We start from the raw sequence: 21831 nt of genomic DNA, 5'->3' as shown, positions 1-21831 counted from the left end.
GCCTCCCTCCTTGTTACTCCTCTCTCCGCTTTTCCCCACTCTACTCTCTCTTTCCCTTTCTCCTTTCCTCTCTAATTTCCTCCCCTTCTGTTTTACGTAAATATTTTCCGCTTCACGCCCCAATACCAGCTTTTGTCCGTTACTCCCGTTCCTGTTGTCTGTCTGTCACTCTGTCTTTCTCTCTCTGCTTCTGTCTTTTCTCAGCTGTACCTCCCCTTGTTGATCCCCCAGGGTCACGATCTGTCTTTTCCAGCAGCGTCCCCATCCAGCTGGCTCGTCCTCTGCTGCCTGTTGGCATCACGTGTCCTGCTGCCCTCCCTACAGCTTAACTCCTGCCTGCTTTCCCTCCCACAGACACCTTCCCTGTGTGTCTGCCGTCGAAGGTGTGGCCACACCACCAGCAGATAGGTCCCCAGGGTGCATTGTCCTTGTTAGCTTCCTCATTCTTTTTCGCCATCTCCACGTTATCCTCCATTGCTTACGGGGAATAACAAGGGCACACTAACAGCTGAGTAAACGAACGTTATTCGTGAGAATACTGACCAATATTTCCTTTTCGGTAGGACTGACTCAACTTGGTAGTCCAGGTGTTGATACAAAGGGAATGGGATCTCTCTCTCTCTCTCTCTCTCTCTCTCTCTCTCTCTCTCTCTCTCTCTCTCTCTCTCTCCTTCCTTCCTTCCTTTGGGAATTAAAACCGAGATGGTTAATTCATGTTTTATTCCTGCTCTGGTCCTCCCATGTGTCAGTGTCCATCACGGAGTGAGTTATCTCCCAGATTCTGGTTGTCGTGGGGAATCTGTGTAATTTTCTTCGTTATCCAGACAGTCAGTCTGTATTAGGAAGGTCCGACAATCTAAATGGCTGACATTTGAGCCTTGGCGTAGAGGGACTTGTGTGTGTGTGTGTGACAATGCAGCCTTTGGATGGAAGATAGCAGGAGAAACAGTCCTTTGTGGCTTAGACTGTATGAGCAAAAAAAAAATGTTAGTTCCTATTTAGCAGTTAACGAGGTAATAGTTCAAGGCCTCGGAGGCAGCCGATGGGAAATTACTGGTAGGGATATCGGGGATATGTGACAGAGCAGATACTCCAGCAAGGGGGCAGTGTGATTGGGCAGGGCCCATAGCTTGGCTTGATCACCAGTGTGTGTGTGTGTGTGTGTGTGTGTGTGTGTGACTGGAGGCTTTGGTCACGGGCATCACGTGAGCAACATTTTACACGGCCTTGGGCTTGTGATGCGTAACTTTACGACGGAAAAATTCCAGTGAGTAGAGCTACAATGCTGTGACCATCGCAGGAACAGAAACGCAATACCCTGGGCTGTTTAGGGGTGAGAAGAACCTTCATGGTACTGCTCTTTTCTTGTACATATATATATATATATTTTTTTTTTTTCTTTGTCGCTGTCTCCCGCGTTTGCGAGGTAGCGCAAGGAAAGAGACGAAAGAAATGGCCCAACCCACCCCCATACACATGTATATACATACGTCCACACACGCAAATATACATACCTACACAGCATTCCATGGTTTACCCCAGACGCTTCACATGCCCTGATTCAATCCACTGACAGCACGTCAAACCCGGTATACCACATCGATCCAATTCACTCTATTCCTTGCCCTCCTTTCACCCTCCTGCATGTTCAGGCCCCGATCACACAAAATCTTTTTCACTCCATCTTTCCACCTCCAATTTGGTCTCCCTCTTCTCCTCGTTCCCTCCACCTCCGACACATATATCTTCTTGGTCAATCTTTCCTCACTCATTCTCTCCATGTGCCCAAACCATTTCAAAACACCCTCTTCTGCTCTCTCAACCACGCTCTTTTTATTTCCACACATCTCTCTTACCCTTACGTTACTTACTCGATCAAACCACCTCACACCACACATTGTCCTCAAACATCTCATTTCCAGCACATCCATCCTCCTGCGCACAACTCTATCCATAGCCCACGCCTCGCAACCATACAACATTGTTGGAACCACTATTCCTTCAAACATACCCATTTTTGCTTTCCGAGATAATGTTCTCGACTTCCACACATTCTTCAAGGCTCTCAGGATTTTCGCCCCCTCCCCCACCCTATGATCCACTTCCGCTTCCATGGTTCCATCCGCTGCCAGATCCACTCCCAGATATCTAAAACACTTTACGTCCTCCAGTTTTTCTCCATTCAAACTTACCTCCCAATTGACTTGACCCTCAACCCTACTGTACCTAATAACCTTGCTCTTATTCACATTTACTCTTAACTTTCTTCTTCACACACTTTACCAAACTCAGTCACCAGCTTCTGCAGTTTCTCACATGAATCAGCCACCAGCGCTGTATCATCAGCAAACAACAACTGACTCACTTCCCAAGCTCTCTCATCCCCAACAGACTTCATACTTGCGCCTCTTTCCAAAACTCTTGCATTCACCTCCCTAACAACCCCATCCATAAACAAATTAAACAACCATGGAGACATCACACACCCCTGCCGCAAACCTACATTCACTGAGAACCAATCACTTTCCTCTCTTCCTACACGTACACATGCCTTACATCCTCGATAAAAACTTTTCACTGCTTCTAACAACTTGCCTCCCACACCATATATTCTTAATACCTTCCACAGAGCATCTCTATCAACTCTATCATATGCCTTCTCAGATCCATAAATGCTACATACAAATCCATTTGCATTTCTAAGTATTTCTCGCATACATTCTTCAAAGCAAACACCTGATCCACACATCCTCTACTACTTCTGAAACCACACTGCTCTTCCCCAATCTGATGCTCTGTACATGCCTTCACCCTCTCAATCAATACCCTCCCATATAATTTACCAAGAATACTCAACAGACTTATACCTCTGTAATTTGAGCACTCACTCTTATCCCCTTTGCCTTTGTACAGTGGCACTATGCACGCATTCCGCCAATCCTCAAGCACCTCACCGTGAGTCATACATACATTAAATAACCTTACCAACCAGTCAATAATACAGTCACCCCCTTTTTTAATAAATTCCACTGCAATACCATATATATATATAATATATATATAATATAGGTTGGAGGCCCCATTCACGAACGAACGTCCACGATGGGCCTTAATAGACATATCGTGAGATTAATGAAAGGGAAAAGAAGAGACAAGGGAAAGTATTTACTAATTTTGGAGGAAGTGAAAAACTTGTCTCTTGATATATGCTAGGTCATAGTTATCGGGAAAGACATGAGATGATGGAGTTCCAAAGCTTCGAGTTGTAAGGGAAGAAACAGTTATCAAAACGGCCCACCCTTGAGTTGCCACAGTAATCATGTGACGCAGCAGCTTGCAGAGTATTGTGTGGTCTGGCTAGTGGTGTGAGGACACAAACAGCCAGACCTCGAGAGGAAACGCACAAGGCAATACCTAGAGAAGAGGACAAGTGAGCCAACGTTGCGGCGTAGGGCAAGCGGGCCATGTTCTGAAGGTGGCCTGGGAGAGTTTATAAGTCGGACCGTTTTCGACTCTGCTCTCTTAAGTAAGGTTACAGAGCTAGAGCCACCCCACGTGAAAATAGTACTCCACAGAAGGACGGATCAAGCCTTTGTATAAACGGAGCAACTGTTTGGAAGAAAAGAAATATGGGCTTCTAAACAGGACTCCCAGTTTGTGTGTGTGTGTGTGTGTGTGTGTGTAGATATACATGCATACATGCATGCAAGCATGTACCATTATTCGGTACATTTGTACTCAAATGAACCAGGAAACAACTGATAATTAGACCTCTAATGACTACATGAGCTTCCAGACTAATGACTGTTGTAAGAGGCAAAAACCTAACACGGGCAAAAAATTATATAAATGATAAATGTTTTTCCCCCACATATTTCCAGGGGTAATGTAGGTGAACAGTGCCTTTCAGGGTTGAGTCTGTGAGATCTCTTGGGAACTCATTGTGGGAGCGGCATTTCGTTGAGACAGACAACCATCACATTCGACATTCCTCTCGTACGTCTGCTGGATACTATGTACTGTGGAGGATATTGTGGCCTTGAGCTGAAGAAAAGACAGTGTGCTGCAGGAGTACCTGTTGACTGGTGCGTTGGAGAGGGGTGGCTGGTTCAGCAGATGGGTCACGCAGTGACAGATGGTGCGGCAGGTGGGATAACACACGCTCCATCTACCAGCTGGAGCGCTGGTAGGGAATGTGCTTTAGGATTAAGATTCTTTAAGAAAGTAACTATCCATAGTATGAGTTGATGTCACAAGGGACGATGAGCCATTCGAATAATATAGCGGTTTCTCCGACGAGTAAATTAATCAGTTCGTGAAAATCTGATCTATCATAGAGCAAGTCCAACGAGTAAATTAATCATCTCGTGCAAAGCTGATATGTCATAGAACAAGACGAACCTCGTCGGTACAGAATACCACAACACAGAAGCTCAACTATTGAAAAGTGAGTAATTGGGCTACGAGAGGAATAGGTGAGATGTCTCAGTAGTGAATGAGCTATCTCGAGAGTGAATGAGCTATCTCGAGAGTGGATGAGCTATCTCGAGAGTGGATGAGATAGCTATCGAAGGAAAGAAGGAAGTCTCAAAGAAGCGAACATATCATCCCAGGAGTGAAAGAACGGTCCGTGGAACTGATGCGTTGTGAATGAAGTCGATGAATATGAGAGAAGTGGATTTATCATTGATCAAGTTTATTAGATATCAAAAAGGAAATGCAAAAGCTGATAAAGTGGATAACCTTCCTCGGCAGTTGAATGATGAACACGAGTATCGTGATTCATTCAAGTCGTTAATGGAACCTTCTCAGGGATTAGGTGGGTCTACCTCACTCTCATCTTGATTCATCCCGACAGTTAATCTGTCTACAACAGAAGTAGGTAACGCTGCTGGAGGCGACCAGACATTACACTAGGGTAAGATAAGATGCTGATAGGCAAAGTTGATAGGTAAGTCAGGTGGGTTTAGCGATGTATTTGCTAAAAGACCAGATATGTAATCTGATCGCATGGCTTAGGGTCGGTTTAAGATTAAAGATAGCCGTCAAGTTGTAGGTTTGTGTAAGATGGGTAAGCGTATAACTTAGGTGGTCATTTCGAAGTCCAAATCGTCCACTGGTATGAACGGAGTTAGTTGCAATAGGGAAGTGATAACTTCTCTGTACATGGAACACACAGAACTATAATCAAAAACGCCTCACGTACTATCCCTTTAATGTCTTATAGTAAAGCTTGGCTGACATCCAGTATTATTCGTTGAAGTTATTGTGCTCACACGAAGCTTAAAGGAAAAGGACAGACGAGTTACTCGAGGGATGGTATTAAACGGATGGACCAAACATATTGATAAAAATGCTAAAAGTTCGCTTAAATCTTGAGACCAAGAGAAAGGAAACTGGGTCACTGGGTCTGTGAAACATATATATATATATATATATATATATATATATATATATATATATATATATATATATATATATATATATATATATGTATGCTGATAGCAAGCAATACAGTAGGAAGAGAATAAGTCTTAAGTTCTTCAACAGGGTTGTTAGCATATGGAATGAGAGGTCGAAAGCAGTGCCATAGATTCGTTTAAGAATAGACTTGATTCATATTTCGTTTCACGTCCACGAATAACATTATTTGCGTCTCTATAGTCACGTCCACATTTTCTAAGTTTTTCTTTTTATCATCTACACGACTTTCTACTTTTACCACACTAATCTGCGAGATTCGGACATCTTCCACTGCCACAGACTGCTTCGAAAAGACCCAGTGGCCTGTTGCTGTTTGAATTCTTTTGTATTCCATTGCATAACTGAGATAGCGTTGAGAGAAGAAGTCCCTTATCATAGTACACGGTGACGGAAATCATAGTTGTTGACCTTGCATATGGCAAGTGGAAATACATTTTGGTATGTACATGATGGAAAGTGCATGACGATCGGATGACAGAGGGGTGTTATCTCTATACCCACAGGGAGGCAGCGAGGGACACATAGTGGGGAGAAGAATTAATTTCCAGAGTCACACGATTGGAAGTTGGGGGATGTTGATGAATGCTGATGATGCAGTACTGCTGGGGAGAATGGAGAGGACGAGGGGCCCTCTGGTTGCTCCATTCGTGGAATATCGACTGTCTATGAGAGTGAGGAGAGGCGACTTGTCTATGGATGAAGGGGGGAGGAGGATAGGCAACCACTGTAGCAGGAGTGATTGGTAACTTCATGTCATTGCTCAGTGTTCGAGAGGAAAGGCAAAAAGGATATCCTTTCGAGGAAAAATGCAATCTAGAGGTAAAGTAAGAAATGACTGACCGAAATGATTGTCTAAAAAGCGAAAAATATTTTACCATGCGATGGTATACTACAACAGTTTTCCAGGATGGTTGATTTTTTTTTTGAGCAATTTAAAAAAAAAAAATATGCTGTGGTAACTTTCGCGAAAATGAGGGCTAACTCTGCAAAGAGGACAAATCCAATATGGCTGCCGAAAGAAAAAGTTATTCTGCTGTATCTTTCCTTGGATTTTAGCTATAGATTTGTTCTGGATATCTAAACATGTGATTTTGGGTTCAGGGAACCTAATCATGAAATCAGAAAAGGACTATGATAAATATATTGATATTCTGCCATGATTCAAAATGGCTGCAAATGATACTTGTTAGAGAGAGATTGAGAGAGCAGCAACATCGCGGTGTCGGGAAAGGACAGGTGTTGCTAGGAGAATTGATGAGACTGAAGGCTTTTGATTCCACTCTAACAGAGAAGCGGAGGATTAGCTACCCCAGATATGTGAGCAATATTGCATACCTGGGCGGATAAAAGCCTTCTAGATATGAGATAGTCCCTCAAAAGAAAAATGATTACGACATTCCCATCCTTTGGGAAGGAGACTTTGCGATGCTCTTTATATGGGGTTTTCGTGATGAAGCTGATGATATGGTTATGCCCAACATGTTTATGTTCTGAAATTGAGGAAAGGGAAAGGAATGATTTAAATAAAGTCATAGGGAAAAATTTCGAGATATTGTACTGGTCCGAACTAAGAGAGCAAATATGATCAATACGAGAATGAGATCGAGTATCTGAGGGAAGGGAAAGCGAGCTGAAGCACCTCAAGTGGAATAATTAGCATGAGAGAATATGGTTAGAAGAGATCATTTATTTAGAGAAGAGGGAAGGCGATAGCACATAACCTTGAGGAACACCGTTACTGATAGGTTAGGTAGGTTAAGTCAATCCTTCGACGAATACAAACAGTGGAACGGCCGGAGAGGAAACCACGAAGTAGAAAGCAGAGATAAACGGGAAAACCAAAGGAAAGAGACAACGAACTGCTTCATTCGCTCACATCCACACTCTGTCGTGTATAATGCAACGAAACCAGAGCCTCATATCCCGAGCCATACCCCGTAGACCTTTCCATGGTTTCTCCTTTTTATACCTATAGGGTTCAACCAAGTGACAGCACGTTGTCCTGTGTGCCACATCGTTCCATTTCTCTTTCCGTCCCTTGCACGCCCCTCACCCTGCTGCATAATATTGAGGCCCCGATCATCCAAAACATCTTTCAGTTTTGCCTTTCATTCCGCCCTTGGTCTCCTCTTTCTTATTTTCTCCACTTTTCACTCCTATACCTTCTTAATCAGCCTCGTTATTACTAACCACATTGTCATCATGAACATCATGTTCTACATAATCTTTTACAAGTCATCTTTAACATTATGTTCAACGTAACCTTTCACAAGTCATCATTAACATCATGTTCAACGTATTCTAGTGATAAAATTTGCTTGGGTTCCTTAGAATTGACTATTGATTTTTTTTCTTTATCCCCTCCAAAATTTAAGCGTCACAGATCAATTTGTAGTCTTTGTTCGGTGAAGCCAAAGCCTCAGTGTGTTACACTTGAAGAATAACGAAAGGAAATGCGTTTTCTTAAGAAATGATTGAAAAAGGAAAAAGAAATATTTACTGGTTTCCCTTTTATTCTGTGGGGGCTTGTGGCTCTGCGTCGTTGCACAGTTTTTTGGTATATAAGTAAAAAAAAATTACTTGTGAAAAGTGCAAGTAAAACAAGAATTCTGTTTTAGTAATTGGGTAACCATGTTTTGAAAATGAAAATAGGTGAACGTGAAAAGATGAAATTACAGAGTTAATTTGTGCCGAACCACAGTGGGTGTCAGGTCGACTTTTGTGGAGGAGGTGAGTGGGTGGCTGGGTCGCTGAGTGGTGGGTTGGCTGGGGTATCAGTGTGGTTGTGTGGCAGAGTGAGTGTGGTTGGGTGGCAGAGTGAGTGTTGTCGTGTGGTTGGGTGGCAGAGTGGTAGGATGTCTGTGCGCTAGAGTGGTGGTTGGCTGGGGTATCAGTGTGCTAGTGTGGCTGGGTGTCAAAGGCAGAATGTCTATGCGGCAGATTGGTAGGCTGGCTGGGTAGCAGTTTGTTAGCGGGGCTGGCCGGTCGGGGAGGTCGATGGGAGACAGGGGGATGACCTGAGTAGCACGATAGGCAGGTGGGTGGTGAGAAGGATAGGTGGCAGGGTAGGTCTTCGCCAAAGAGTGTGGAGAGTAGAGCGGCTTGGACAGCCATCTTTGTAGGGCGAAAGTGTGAATTGGTGCCTCGCCCACAGGTTGGATATGGTTGGTTGACATGTGCTGTTGGTTGGCTGGGAGGCATCGGAGCTGAGGTGGTGGGTAGTTGAAGGGTAGGGAGGTAGGATGGTAAGGTGGTTTGAAGGCAGGATGATTTGATGTTATAGAAGCACGGTGGCAAGATGGCACGATGGACGGTTGGCAGGGAAGCAAAACAAAAGATTAACGTGTCCTGGTGTTTGCTGTACTGCTATACCTCTTCCGATGGTACGGGAAGATAAAGCTGGACCTCTCAGTGAATGAGGTACGGCAGCAGCGTTCCTGTAGGACTTTGAAACGTACACAAAGTTGCCACTGTATCCTAGTTTACTAACAAATATGTTCCATATTGTCACTCAGTCGGTGGCAAAACATTTCGGATATGGATGTTATGTAGAGGAATACTCGCATACACCCTCAGCCTCGTTCGTGCAGGCACTGGGGCTGAAGAATACGGACACCGAAGTTGTAAATACGTAGACCTGAGATGTAGCCAGAAGGAAGAACCAGGGACTGGTGAAGACGACAGATGCAACTATAGGAAAAAAAATTTTGAGAGAGTGGAGGTTTACGAAAGGTTATGGATAGATAGGAGCTCTGGGAGAACCCATGTGTCATATCGGGTGTTTGACACACTGATTCAGAAATTTGTGGGGCGACGTTCATAACTTGCATCTTGTGTGCATGGAAGCGCGTCATCCAAGATGAAGGCTGTGCCTTGTCTTCCTTCACCAGGCGAAACGTCACTCACTGTCTATATCTCTACTGAAAACTGCTTGAGGTTAATGTCTTTATGGTCAGCAGGCAAAGTTCGTAGATTCACACTCTCGAAACCATGATAATATTAAGTAAAGGATTCTGTTGGACACAAGACCTGTTTTTAGGTGAACTGCTTCCGCCGCAAAGCAGCTTTTTAGGTATAACACTATCACAGGTATTGTGACTACAGTATCCCCTTGCCCGTTGTGGGTCGTTTCACCTCACAATTGTAAGAGATTCAACTTGGAAAATTGTACTATAACTTTTACATTGCTCGTGTGTACTAGATTGCTCGTGTGTACTAGATAATCGAGAATAGCAGTACTAAAGTCAAATGTTTGTTTGTGGGAAGCTTCGAGGCAGATCAGGGTCATCTTTCACCTCAGGATGTTGATTTCAATCTTGCTGAACGAGATGAATTCCAGATTTCTACATCCTCAAACTCTTTGTGTTTTGGATCTCATTTTCTAAGTGTTTATATTCCCCTCTCCCAACCTTCATTTTCTAAGAGCTTATATACCCCTTCCCCAACCTTCATTTTCTAAGAGCTTTTATTCCCCTCCCCCTATTCTCATTTTCTAAGAGCTAATATTTATCAACCCCCCGTCTCCTGCCTCACGTTTCCTTCATAAACTCCGCCACACATTGTAACAGGTTGCTGCCGGGGCTAAAGTCTTTGCCAGCTAGTTGGTTGACCGAGGACATTATGATGAGATCTTTTGCATCTGATGTGACTTGGAGACTTTAATTTCCCTCGCCACCACCACCCAGGCCTTGACTGCTGTAGCAGATATGAACACCTGACCCGGAACTATAGTGATCCTTGACTGGTGTAGCGAGATTCCAAAGCCATGATGATTGTGACCCCCCTGTCGAACGAAAATACGACATTGGAAATTTTGCTCTTCATGCCTTTAGAATCCCCCATGCCATACGAAGGTTGTACTAAAGGAGGATTGGTATGAAATTTTGCCGGGCCACGTACATGATGTAACCCCAACCAGTAAGCTCTTACACATGATTACGTACTGTACTTGGTGCAGTATCCCCATAATCACATCATTACGTATTGTACTTGGTGCATTATCACCATAATCACATGATTACGTATTGTACTTGCTTAATTATCACCATAATCACATCATTACGTATTGTACTTGGCGCATTATCACCATAATCACATCATTACGTATTGTACTTGCTTAATTATCACCATAATCACATCATTACGTATTGTACTTGGCGCATTATCACCATAATCACATCATTACGTATTGTACTTGGCGCATTATCACCATAATCAATTGCAGTGGAGGTTTCATAGCCTTCAGAATCTCGATTACAGCTTTGTATGACAAGAAATCCTACTGTTACATTTTCACGTCCACTACAAAGTTTTTAACTTCCCCCTAACGGCCCTCACGTACACTTGAAGAGTCTGGGCTCTTAAACTGCGTGAGAATCTTTGTATGTCACTTGAACTCTGAGCTTCTACTTTTAGAAAGTGTACTTAACACTTGCTACTTCTATTGCTCTTTCACCACTGCAAGGAATTCAGTGTCGTGTACTTGGTGATATATTGAGACCTGTCAGTGTGTGTCGGTGTGTGTGTGTGTACTATTTATGTGTTATGGATAGAGTTTTACGCTCGTATTGTCCCGTTTTGTAATCATTCATATGTGTACTGTCTTTTTTTACTCCTGTGTATGCACACACACACACACACACACACCAGCCCAAGCCAGGTACCCATTCATCGACTAGCCCCGAGGAGAGGTGTGGGCCGACTGCCACGTCCAGGATGCGAACCTATGGTGGTCCAACCCAGGGTTGGTTCGTACTGACGCATGGTCAGAAACGCTAGCCACTACACCACAAAGGCCTGTGTGTGTGTGTGTGTGTGTGTGTGTGTGTGTGTGTGTGTGCATTATTTTTTCTTTATATATATTTTTCGCCATTTACTTTTATCTAAAACCTTTTCTCTTTGCACAGGTCAATAAGTGACACCCTTCGCTGGGATTTCTTCACTTTTGGCAGGAAGGTGAGTGACGATAGCTTTCCTTTAAGTCTCGCATCTTGTACCAGTATAGGCCATGCACAGCAGCGGGTCATATACAGCTGCAGGTCAAAGGTCATACAGAACTGAATGTATTATTCAGCTCTTCCACCTCAATGTAATGTATATGTTTAAAGATGAAGAAACACTGAAGATTATGCTCAGGTCTCGTTCAGTTGGAAGATATCATTCTGTTGGCGAAACTTGTACCAGGGCAGTTTGTCCTTCACTGCAGTGCCTGATGGCTGTGAACCATATCCTCACTGGCTGCTGGACTGAGACAAGCGGGATATATGAGACATTACGCAGACCATTGCATTCCACTCCACTCACACGGATCCGTGTTCTACCACTGGTGGGCCTGAAGGACGTGGGTTTACAAGTGGTTTGGCTTTAACAGGTGTGGAGTTCATCGGATCAGGAGGGTGTGGTGGGCAGGTTAAATGTGCAGATAACAGATTCAGTATACCTTTCATTATTATTTTCATTATCATTTTTTTATTCTTTATTATTGAAAATCTGAAATTCCTCCTTAGGTGTTCAAGTGAATATACGAGGTAAAATAATCTAGTACCATTTTGCACGCTTGATCATTGATATAATGTAACTGACAAAATTGCGTATGAAATAATCATAAATATAATTTTTTTTCTTCCCCCGCCAAGCTTTTGACAAAGAGAGTTATTGTAACTCTTGATATATTATTCTGACATCAGTGAAGAAAAATGGGAGGTAATCATCAACATATTTCATGAAATACAACGGTACGAAAAAATTACAGCGAATTATATATATATTTTTTTTTTTTAGTGAGACGACACGATAAATTTCTCTCGTCTGTGACGCTATTTTTTTCACTTCCCGTGGAAACGCTGCTGCATTTGCTACTGTCGTTTTTCGCGTTGGCTGGTCGTTCGTTCTGACTGTCGTGGTGTCGCTGCCCTGACACCACGACACCACGACGTTGACAGGGTAGCTCACACAATTAAGAGCGCCCAACCCTGGCGAACGATGAAGGAGATCCACTCTCACGCTTCTACCCCCCCAACCCTACTTATTTACTTCCTTCCAAAGAGCGCACACATGCATGTTCATGAGGCCCTTCCTAAGAATTTGTTACAGGCCAGCCACTCCTCTGGTAAGGACAGTTGGAGACTGTCACAAAATTCACTAAAAAAAAAAAAAAAAATAGCTGCTTACGCTCATTTTATGTCTACTGACACTCAAAACGCAAATTAACTTTAAAGTGCATCCTGCTGGAAACTTGCCAACATAATATCCCTCCAAGCCACCCATGACACTTTCCATTTGTTGCTCCACATCACTGCAGTGAATAGAGTCCAGATTTCTCTAAAAACTGGTTCACAACAAAGTTCATCAGTCTGTCCCAAGCTCACTAACACAGCTTTGCCTTAGACCCGATCACTCCACTGCCACAGTTAACACGGGACCTCGCACAACACATTATGGTTGGGGTTCAACCAACCACTTCCCCATCCCACACTGCACAGTCCCCCTCCCGCACTGCACTGGTGGCAGTAGATATTAACAGAGCATTTGACACCGTCCCGGAACACATCCTCACACAGAAGTGACAAAAGAGGTTATATACCTTCACGGGTGTTCACCAAACTGTATTTGTTCATAGAGGCTTCGTCTCCGAAGTCCTCACGCCCTACAGTGGGGTTTGCTAAGTATCGCTTCTTTCTACAACCTTATTCAGTCTCCTCCTTCGTGATCTTCCATGACCTCTTTCAGACCACAGTGTGAAAGACTCGTCCAAGCAACAAGAAACATATATTATTGCCTCTTGCAAATAGACTCACTCAGAGGAGAATACCTGCATCTCTGCAGATGTCCACTGGCATCCACTTAGCCTGGAGAGACAGTGAAGTCGAACACGCGCCTTCATGTAACTCTTGAGCGGTTAACCACTCCCATTTACCAGAACTCTGTCCACACTGGTTATCCCATTTCACATAGACGTGACATCATCTTTCCGCTGTAACATCCACACCCCAGACCATGGTACAGTGAAGTAAAAGAGGTACAGGCGCCACATTGAAACAAACAAACCTGTGTAGAAAACATACTGAAAATAGTCATCGCATTTAAAAGAACCTTGCACGTGTAAGAGTAATGACCGAAAGGTAATCCAGACTTTTAATGCCTGGTCAGCACAGAGACCGGTCGTGATGAAACGTATGATGAAAAGTTACGGTGAACACGGAAGGCAGTAACAGCGTGACGGTACGGTAAAGACAGACGCAAGTGACGGAAGGGGGCGTGGTGTTGTCCGACACTTCAGCAGCGTAAGGGCGTGACGCCTGTAGCAAGGGTATGATTCCCTTGTTCGTCTGGTCTTATGTGACGTTGGTGAATGAAGGGAAATGGTAGGAAAAGGGGGCAGAGGAGGGGTTGCGGGCGGTGGAAAGAGAGAGTTGGGAAGGGGGTAAGATATCGGTAGGGGTTAGGTCTGAAGCAGTGGTAAGAGCAGGCAGTGGGGTCGTGGCACACGAGTGAGTAAGAGTTGGGTAGAGATTAGGACTCGTGTCTGCGGGTGGAGGAGGAGAACCGAGGGTAGAAAGAAGGCTAAGGTTGACGCTCTGGTAAGGGAGGGAGGGAAGTGCTGAGAGAGAGAGAGAGAGAGAGAGAGAGAGAGAGAGAGAGAGAGAGAGAGAGAGAGAGAGAGAGAGAGAGAGAGAGAGAGAGTACTGGCGTGAGTGAAGGAATTTGGCGGTACTGGTAACATGACAAGGAAAAGGACGTAACACTCGAAAGGAATATGAGGGAGAGAGAGAGTGAGGGAAGGGTGGAGGGAAAAGGGAGTTGAAACGGAATGAATAAGTGGTAATAAAACAAGAGAAGAGAAGTACTGGGGTGAATTAGATTGGGAGGGATGGATAAGTGAAGGGGAAGAGGGTGGGGAGCATCAGGGTGTTGGTTGGCTGTAGGTGTTAAGGAGGATGGGCAGTTGACGTGGGTGAGGATGGGTCTTTGCACAGAGGCTGACCTTATGTGGTGGGGGTCAAGCAGCAGGCCTGGGAGTCCATACCTCCCCTTGACCTTCTCCGCTCCACACCTCTGATGATATCATGCAGTCAGTAGTTAACGTCTATTTTTTCGCGAAGTATAAAGATTGAAAAATGTTCTTTTCATTGAAGGAAGTGTGCCATCAGAAGCATTAAACACTCTGAATATCCTGACAGTAAAAGTTTAGTTTTAGATAATGAAACCACAAGATTATGTCCTTGTTAATGAAGTACGTCCGTCCCTATGTATAGACTGGACATCACCGTCTTCCTCTGGACTTATACGTTTGGAGCTTTACTACACAACCTAGACTGGTGCCCCACGCTGTGCTCTGGTCCTTGTATATCCGGGAGACATAAAGAGCCAGAAGTAGCGGCAGATTTTAAGCTGTGTTGGTCATCTTACGGCCACAACGATATCCACCAGAGTCAACAGCATTAGACGCGTCTTACTCCGGTGACTGGCCATTGTTGCCCCAGACCTCCGTGCCGCCCGGGGCTGTAAAGAGACCATTTCTGGGCAAGTGTGGTCCAGACGAGGGTCGTGAGGGCCAATAGTCGTCGGGCTGTCCAGGTGTATGAGTCTGTTGCTCGGGAAACTCTGGAGCTCCCGGGCAAGCAGGGGGGGAAAAGGGAGGGAGACAGGGGAAAGGAGGGAGACAACATAGGAGGATGGAAGGCGAATGAGAGATCACTTGGAAGGGGAGAGAGGAAATGGAATGTTGTAGTCGGAGGAATGCGGTTTAAGAGGTGGAGAAAAGAGGCGACAGGAGAAAGAATATGGTTGAGAGAAGCATTAGCACATTAAAAGGTTACGAGAAGAGCATGACGGTATGCCAGCCCCTCTGTGGTTAACCCACACTGTCTACCCTCCTATGGTGGACCCACACTGTCTACCCTCCTGTGGTGGACCCACACTGGCTACCGTCCTGTGGTGGACCCACACTGTCTACCCTCCTGTGGTGGAGCCACACTGTCTACCCTCCTGTGGTGGACCCACACTGTCTACCCTCCTGTGGTGGACCCACACTGTCTATCCCCCTGTGGTGGACCCACACTCTCTACCCCCGATCTACCCCCGACAAGAAGATGAGCCAGTGGAATCTACTAATCTGTGTGCAGCACTAAAGGAGATTTTTTTTTTCATGGTCGATAGTGAATGTGGAATGTAGATCTAGAGAAACTAGACGGTACAGGAGGAGCCCATTGGTGTGTGCGAGTCTTACAGAAATGCGCGAATCATTATCGACTTCTGTGAACCCATTAGCCCGAGAGATTCGAGGAAACTATTGATCTTCAAGATTACTATGACTAATACTACGACGAAGTCTCGGAAAACGTGCGAGTCTGCCACCATAACGGAGGTGCACGAAAGACTGGGAATTTGCCAGCTAGTGGAGGTCTACCAGATTGTAAGAGCCTTCCAACATAGGGTAGTCTACCAGCTTGTGAGAGTCTTAAGAACATGTGGTAGTCTGCCAGTGTCTGGGAATCGACCAGCGTTTTAAAGTTTTGGGAGTCTGCCAAGGTCCGACAGTCGATCAGCGGATGAAAACCAATGTCTACCAATGTTAAGAAGTCTATTTACGCATGTTGGAGTCTACTATCTTGCGGTGATTCGTTAATGCATGGGAGTCTGTCTACCCGCCTGTGAGAGAGCTTATCAGTGTATGGGAAGAAACAGTGTTTGGGAGACCAAGGACTTCTGGTAAGTGATCCAACACATGGGGGGTCTAACGTCATTTGTCAGTTCATCAGCGCTTGAGACTTGTCAACCTGTGTCGATTTACCGGTGTTTGGAAGCAAACTAATGTTTGGAAGTCTGCTCGGGATATGGGAGACTTACGATATGTTCAAGTCGATGAATAGGTGGGATTTCGCATAATGTTGGAATCCTTAAATATGTTATAACCTCATGTGTGTCTGAAGGCTGAGGAAAAACTGCATAATGTCTCTTGTCAAAAGAAATTTGCTAGAATATCTCTCATTACTCTTGGTATTACATGTTAAACACCCGGTGCTCAAAATGATTCACTGAGTTTAAAATGCTGAGATAGATTAAACTTGACGCTTAGGATTCAATCACTTTGACAGGACAGACGCCTGGATCTAGACTTGATCATGATGTTCAGTCCTTTTAAATAAGGAGAATCCTATTTGATTGATGTGATTTGATTCTGTTATGATCCAGTAATACACTAGCGGGTTATAGTGTCTTGCGAAGACGTCAAGTTTCTGCGGACACTGTAAACACGACCGTTGAATCAACCACAAACTTATGATGGCAAATGTTGCATCTCCGTCGACCTGGGGAAGGTTATGTTCCATCTCCATTAACCTGGGGAAGGTTATGTTGCATCTCCGTTGACCTGTAAACGCTCATGCAACCCCCCGTAGACCTACAAGCGGTAAGGTGGTAATGCGAACATTGTTCTTTTGTCTGTCTACCTGCAAACACTCTCGTGTACCTCGGCTGACACTTTAAACTTCAGAAGCACCTCGAGTGGCACTTCAGACTTGAGCTGCATCCTGGTACATTCTTGAGACTTGAACTTCGCCTCAGCCGATTCTTTAGACTTGAGCTGCATCTCGGCTGAGTCACCACCAGCGCTGCCCCTCCACGGCGTCTCATCACCATTGTCTCCCGCTGCTGGCACATCGCACCGACTTCTGAGGAGACGTCGAGGGAACATTTCCCTGGTTGGTGAGGAGAGAGTGGTGGGCCGGTACCTTCAGGTGTTTGGGGAAGGAAGGAGGGCCAATATCCTCTTCAGCGCCGTGTACCGCTCTGCTGATGCCTGGGGGAGGTTGATGGGTGCGTAGGTGGGAGGAGGAGCAGCAGGGGCAAGCAAAGGAGGGGAGGGGAAGAGAGAGAAAAATAAAAGAGCGAGTTAGAGAGTGGCAGGAGGAGGAGGAGGAGGAGGGAGAAGAGGATTATAAATCACCAAACGCCAGTACTGGATCTGACGTGTATAAATGAGGATGCAATAAAATCGTAGACCCCTCTCTGCTGGTTCAGCCTTTAGAGGTGGGTTAAGTTCTCTTATATCCCCCTGTCTCCTTCCCTCTCCTACTGCCTCTACCCCTGATACCTTTCTTCACTCATCCTGTTCCCCAAGCCTTATATTATCCTCCCCCTCCGCCAGGGCACTCTCTTCTCCTCAGAACCGTCATGCTCTGCTCCCCGCTCCATCTCGCTATCCTCTCCATTTCCATAACATCACTGCACCGCACAATATGTCAGCCTCGAGAACAGCTCCCCTACCCTTATCTGTCACGAGCATCGGCACCAAGGGCTGCTCTCATTCTAGGTTGGATCATGTGTCAGCCCTGAGGGCAGCGTTCAACCTGGACTACCTCATGCGTCAACCCTAAGGGCCACCTCACCCTGGGCTACCTCATGCCTCATCCCTAAGGGCTGCACTCGCCCTGAGCTGGCCCAAGTGTCAGCCCGGAGGGCCGCCTTAACCTCCTGTCGATCCGTGTGTCAACTCCGTGGGCATCTCTCTCCCTAGGATGGCTCATGTGAGCACTGACCCTCGTGTATTATCGTTATCTCATGTACGCAAGATAGTATCTTACATACGCATAATCCTCCGTGAAGTATTTTGATTCGCTCGTGCACACGTACTTCCTAAAACCTGCGTAGGCACCACTCGTACGCATACCTCACACATACATATTTCTCATTTGCGTACACTACCTCGTCGTTCACCTGTAAATCTCACACTCAGCCTCTACGCACGCGCTCAAACCTATGTACATACATACATATATATATATATATATATATGCATACATAGTGTATATGTGCTTTTGTGTAATGATGTACATATGCATGCATGCTTATGTATCTCGCAATAGCCATCAGCACAGTATCCAATAGATTGGATCCATTTAGCGTTTGCGAGAATTAATTATCCAGCTTAAAATGATTTTGATCACCACTATGATAATTCTTTTTTATTGGTTATCTCGTAACTGTATGCAAATGGAGTAATGGATGATAAGGGGCTGTGGCTTGGGATCATTTCTCTGCCATAAAACGAGGCTAGGTTGCCCTGAATTATGGCCGAGTCGCAACAGTCATTAGTTATAAGTATTTATGAATGGCAATGGCTCTCTCTCTGTTTAAATCATGACCGATATTAAACAATTGTTGTTTTGGGTGAATTATACATAGCAGTTAGATGAAAACGAATGAGGCCAATTCTTCGTCTATATCGCTGACCTTGCTAACGCAGGAAATGGCCAACATGTATGAAAAAAAAAGAGAATTACCAGTTTATGTTAAATACCGTATTTCTGGCGCTATCTCGCTAACGCGGGAAATGACTAACATGTATGAAAATCCCAATTATTAGTTTACGGTAACTATAAGTTGGGTCACACACTGAAAGATGACGTCTGGCGAACATTTTCAACGAGACAGATGGCTCTTGTATGGAGATGGCCGGTGGCGCTGCGTTATTGGAGAGACAAGAATTCTCATGGCATATCCAAATGATGTGCCGTAAACTAGACATCGTCAACATAACTGGCAGTCTATAAACTGCATTAGTTCTCAAAAGGATGAAGGCGCTATACGATCTATGATGCCGGTGTAATTACCTGTTTCTAATTACCTGTTTCTATCGTCCAGGGAGGTGTTGTTCTACCCTTGTAGGGGCCCCATCTCCTGAACAATCTTACTTTATACAACCTTTAAATTTTGTATGCTCTCAGCTTTGGCAGCTTCAATGATTCATATTGTTCCTATCATTTATCACTTATGCTTTGAAAGTAATTCTCTACATTTTGTTCTGTCCATTCTCCTGCCTAATTTCATGTCATGACCTTTAGTTGTTCTGTCCTTATATCTACCGAAGAATTGTTGAAATCCTTGTGGGTTGTGATCGGGTCAAACTTTATTCTTCCCTTCCGTGGTGGATAAAATCTAGTGTGCCTCTGACCCTTCCCTGCAACGCAGCTCTCGTAATTATGTGTGCCGTCTTTGTTACCCTCCTCTGGACCCTCTCTATTAGCTCTTTTAAAGCTTCTTTGCGTGCGGTGACCCCAAGACCAAGACCTGGTCTGTTGTAGGATGTGAACAGCTTGTTTCATTGATCCCTCCTTTAAGTCAACCTCGTCAAATTATCATGACTAGTTAGTTCATCCAGCATCATCTTTAATTTCTATATACATTTTTTTTCCGTTTGCCAATTTCATTCTTAACTTCGTCAGTAAACCTTTTGTTAGTCTCTTTCGTTAAGCCTCCTCGTTAAGCGTCCCGATTCATCGTGGGCGCGCGCGCGCACCGTGTAACGAGACCCAGAAGGTGTTAAAAGTGGTCTTAATCAAGCCGTGATATTAATGCTTGCAGTCCTGCAAGGTTATTGCCGCATAAATTCTCCAGCTAACACCACTGCATGTGTGGCTTGCGTTTGTCTTGACCACAGAAGACCTCCTAAATTTTCCCGGTGACTTTCACCTCTGCTTCTCTTGTTATTTTTTTCTATTTTTTTTGTATAATTTTTTTTTTTTTTTCCAATATTTCTCGGGTCGTTTCGTGCGTACCCCCAGGTTTGTGCATCTGTGTTTGTGTCGTCAGTGCTCTGAAGAACTCGAGACGTTTTACCCTTCTCGTGTCCATGGTGTGGGTGCGAATGATTGTGATTCTTGCTGAAGCTAGAAGAAATGTGTCTACACTGAGCCTTTAAGATCGTAATTTTTACGAAGAAAAATAAAACACTTTTTAAAGTGATTTTTCCCATGCATGGGATTTGCATAGCCCTTTTTATTTTTAAAGGATTTGGTGTTATATATATATATTTTTTTTTTTTCATACTATTCGCCATTTCCCGCGATAGCGAGGTAGCGCTAAGAACAGAGGACCGGGCCTCCGAGGGAATAACCTCATCTAGCCCTCTTCTCTGTTCCTTCTTTTGGAAAATTAAAAAAAAAAAACGAGAGGGGAGGATTTCCAGCCCCCCGCTCCCTTCCCTTTTAGTCGCCTTCTACGACACGAAGGGAATACGTGGGAAGTATTCTTTCTCCCCTATCCCCAGGGATAAAATATATATATATATATATATATATATATATATATATATATATATATATATATATATATATAAGATAGATAGTTCAAAGAGTGCTCACATAGAGCACACAATGCCCTTCAGACAGCAGGATCGAACCGCTACCTTTTGTCGTGGGAGCTGGACACGTTAAGACTAGTCTCCATAGCCTAGTCGTTAATGCCCTTCAGCCACACAGAGAAGACAGTGGTTTCAATCCTGCTTTTAGTAGGGCATCATGTGACATATATGCATCATTTACATGTGATTAAGAGGGCATTAGGTAATGTACATATGTGCGTCAATTACATGCATCTTATAGATATCTTCTGTACGAATAATTAATGGCACGTCAAAGTGATAGTAATGGCGGCGATATTGTGTCAGTCAGATGTTCTGCTGGACTTTCCTTGTCACCTTGGAAAGCCCTAATCTGCTTTTGCTGTCCTTTGAGTATTTTTTTTTCTATCACCACCCCATCATACCATCCGCACTCCTCTCTCTCTCTCTCTCTCTCTCTCTCTCTCTCTCTCTCTCTCTCTCTCTCTCTCTCTCTCTCTCTCTCCCCCTGATTGTAAAATGTCATCGGTTCTGTGTCATACATCAAGGAAAGAGCTAAAGCACGGATCAAAACACTCTTACCATCACAAATTCGGCGTCACGCATAACTCGCCCTCCGGCGGAGGACGAGGGAGTGAGTCTGATGTTAGTAATATGATCGGGCATCGATCCCCGTCCTGTGGTATGCCAGGAACGCATTCATGATCGATGACTTTATCAAACTTTCGAGATTTATACTTTGAGAAAAAGTTGAGGTCCTACGAAAAGTCTGGGACAATCTGCTGCATGAATACTGGAATTGATTTCCTTTGTATTATAAGGGGCTTGTGATTGGTTCCCAGTGAAAGTCGGTCTGCGGCAGGGGAATGTGATGTCCCCATGGTTGGGTAATTTGTTTATGGATGGGGTGGTTAGGGAGATGAATACAAGAGTTTTGGAGAGAGGGGCGAGTATGTTGTCTGTTAGGGATGAGAGGGCCTGGGAAGCGAGTCAGTTGTTGTTCGCCGATGATACAGCTCTGGTGGCTGATTCGAGTGAGAAACTGCAGAAGTTGGTGCCTTTAGTTTGGAAAAGTGTGTGAAAGGAGAAAGTTGAGTAAAGGTGGATAAGAGCGATGTTTTTACGTTCAGTAGGCTTGAGAGACAAGTTAATTGGCATGTGGATTTAGCGGAAGTGAGTCACGGTGAGGAGGGGGAGAAGATTCTGGGAGCTTTGAAGAATGTGTG

This window comes from Panulirus ornatus, chromosome 28 (assembly GCF_036320965.1).
Source record: "Panulirus ornatus isolate Po-2019 chromosome 28, ASM3632096v1, whole genome shotgun sequence".
In the NCBI taxonomy this organism is placed as follows: Eukaryota; Metazoa; Arthropoda; class Malacostraca; order Decapoda; family Palinuridae; genus Panulirus; species Panulirus ornatus.
The sequence above is the reverse complement of the archived record's forward strand: the minus strand, read 5'-3'. Positions refer to the sequence as shown.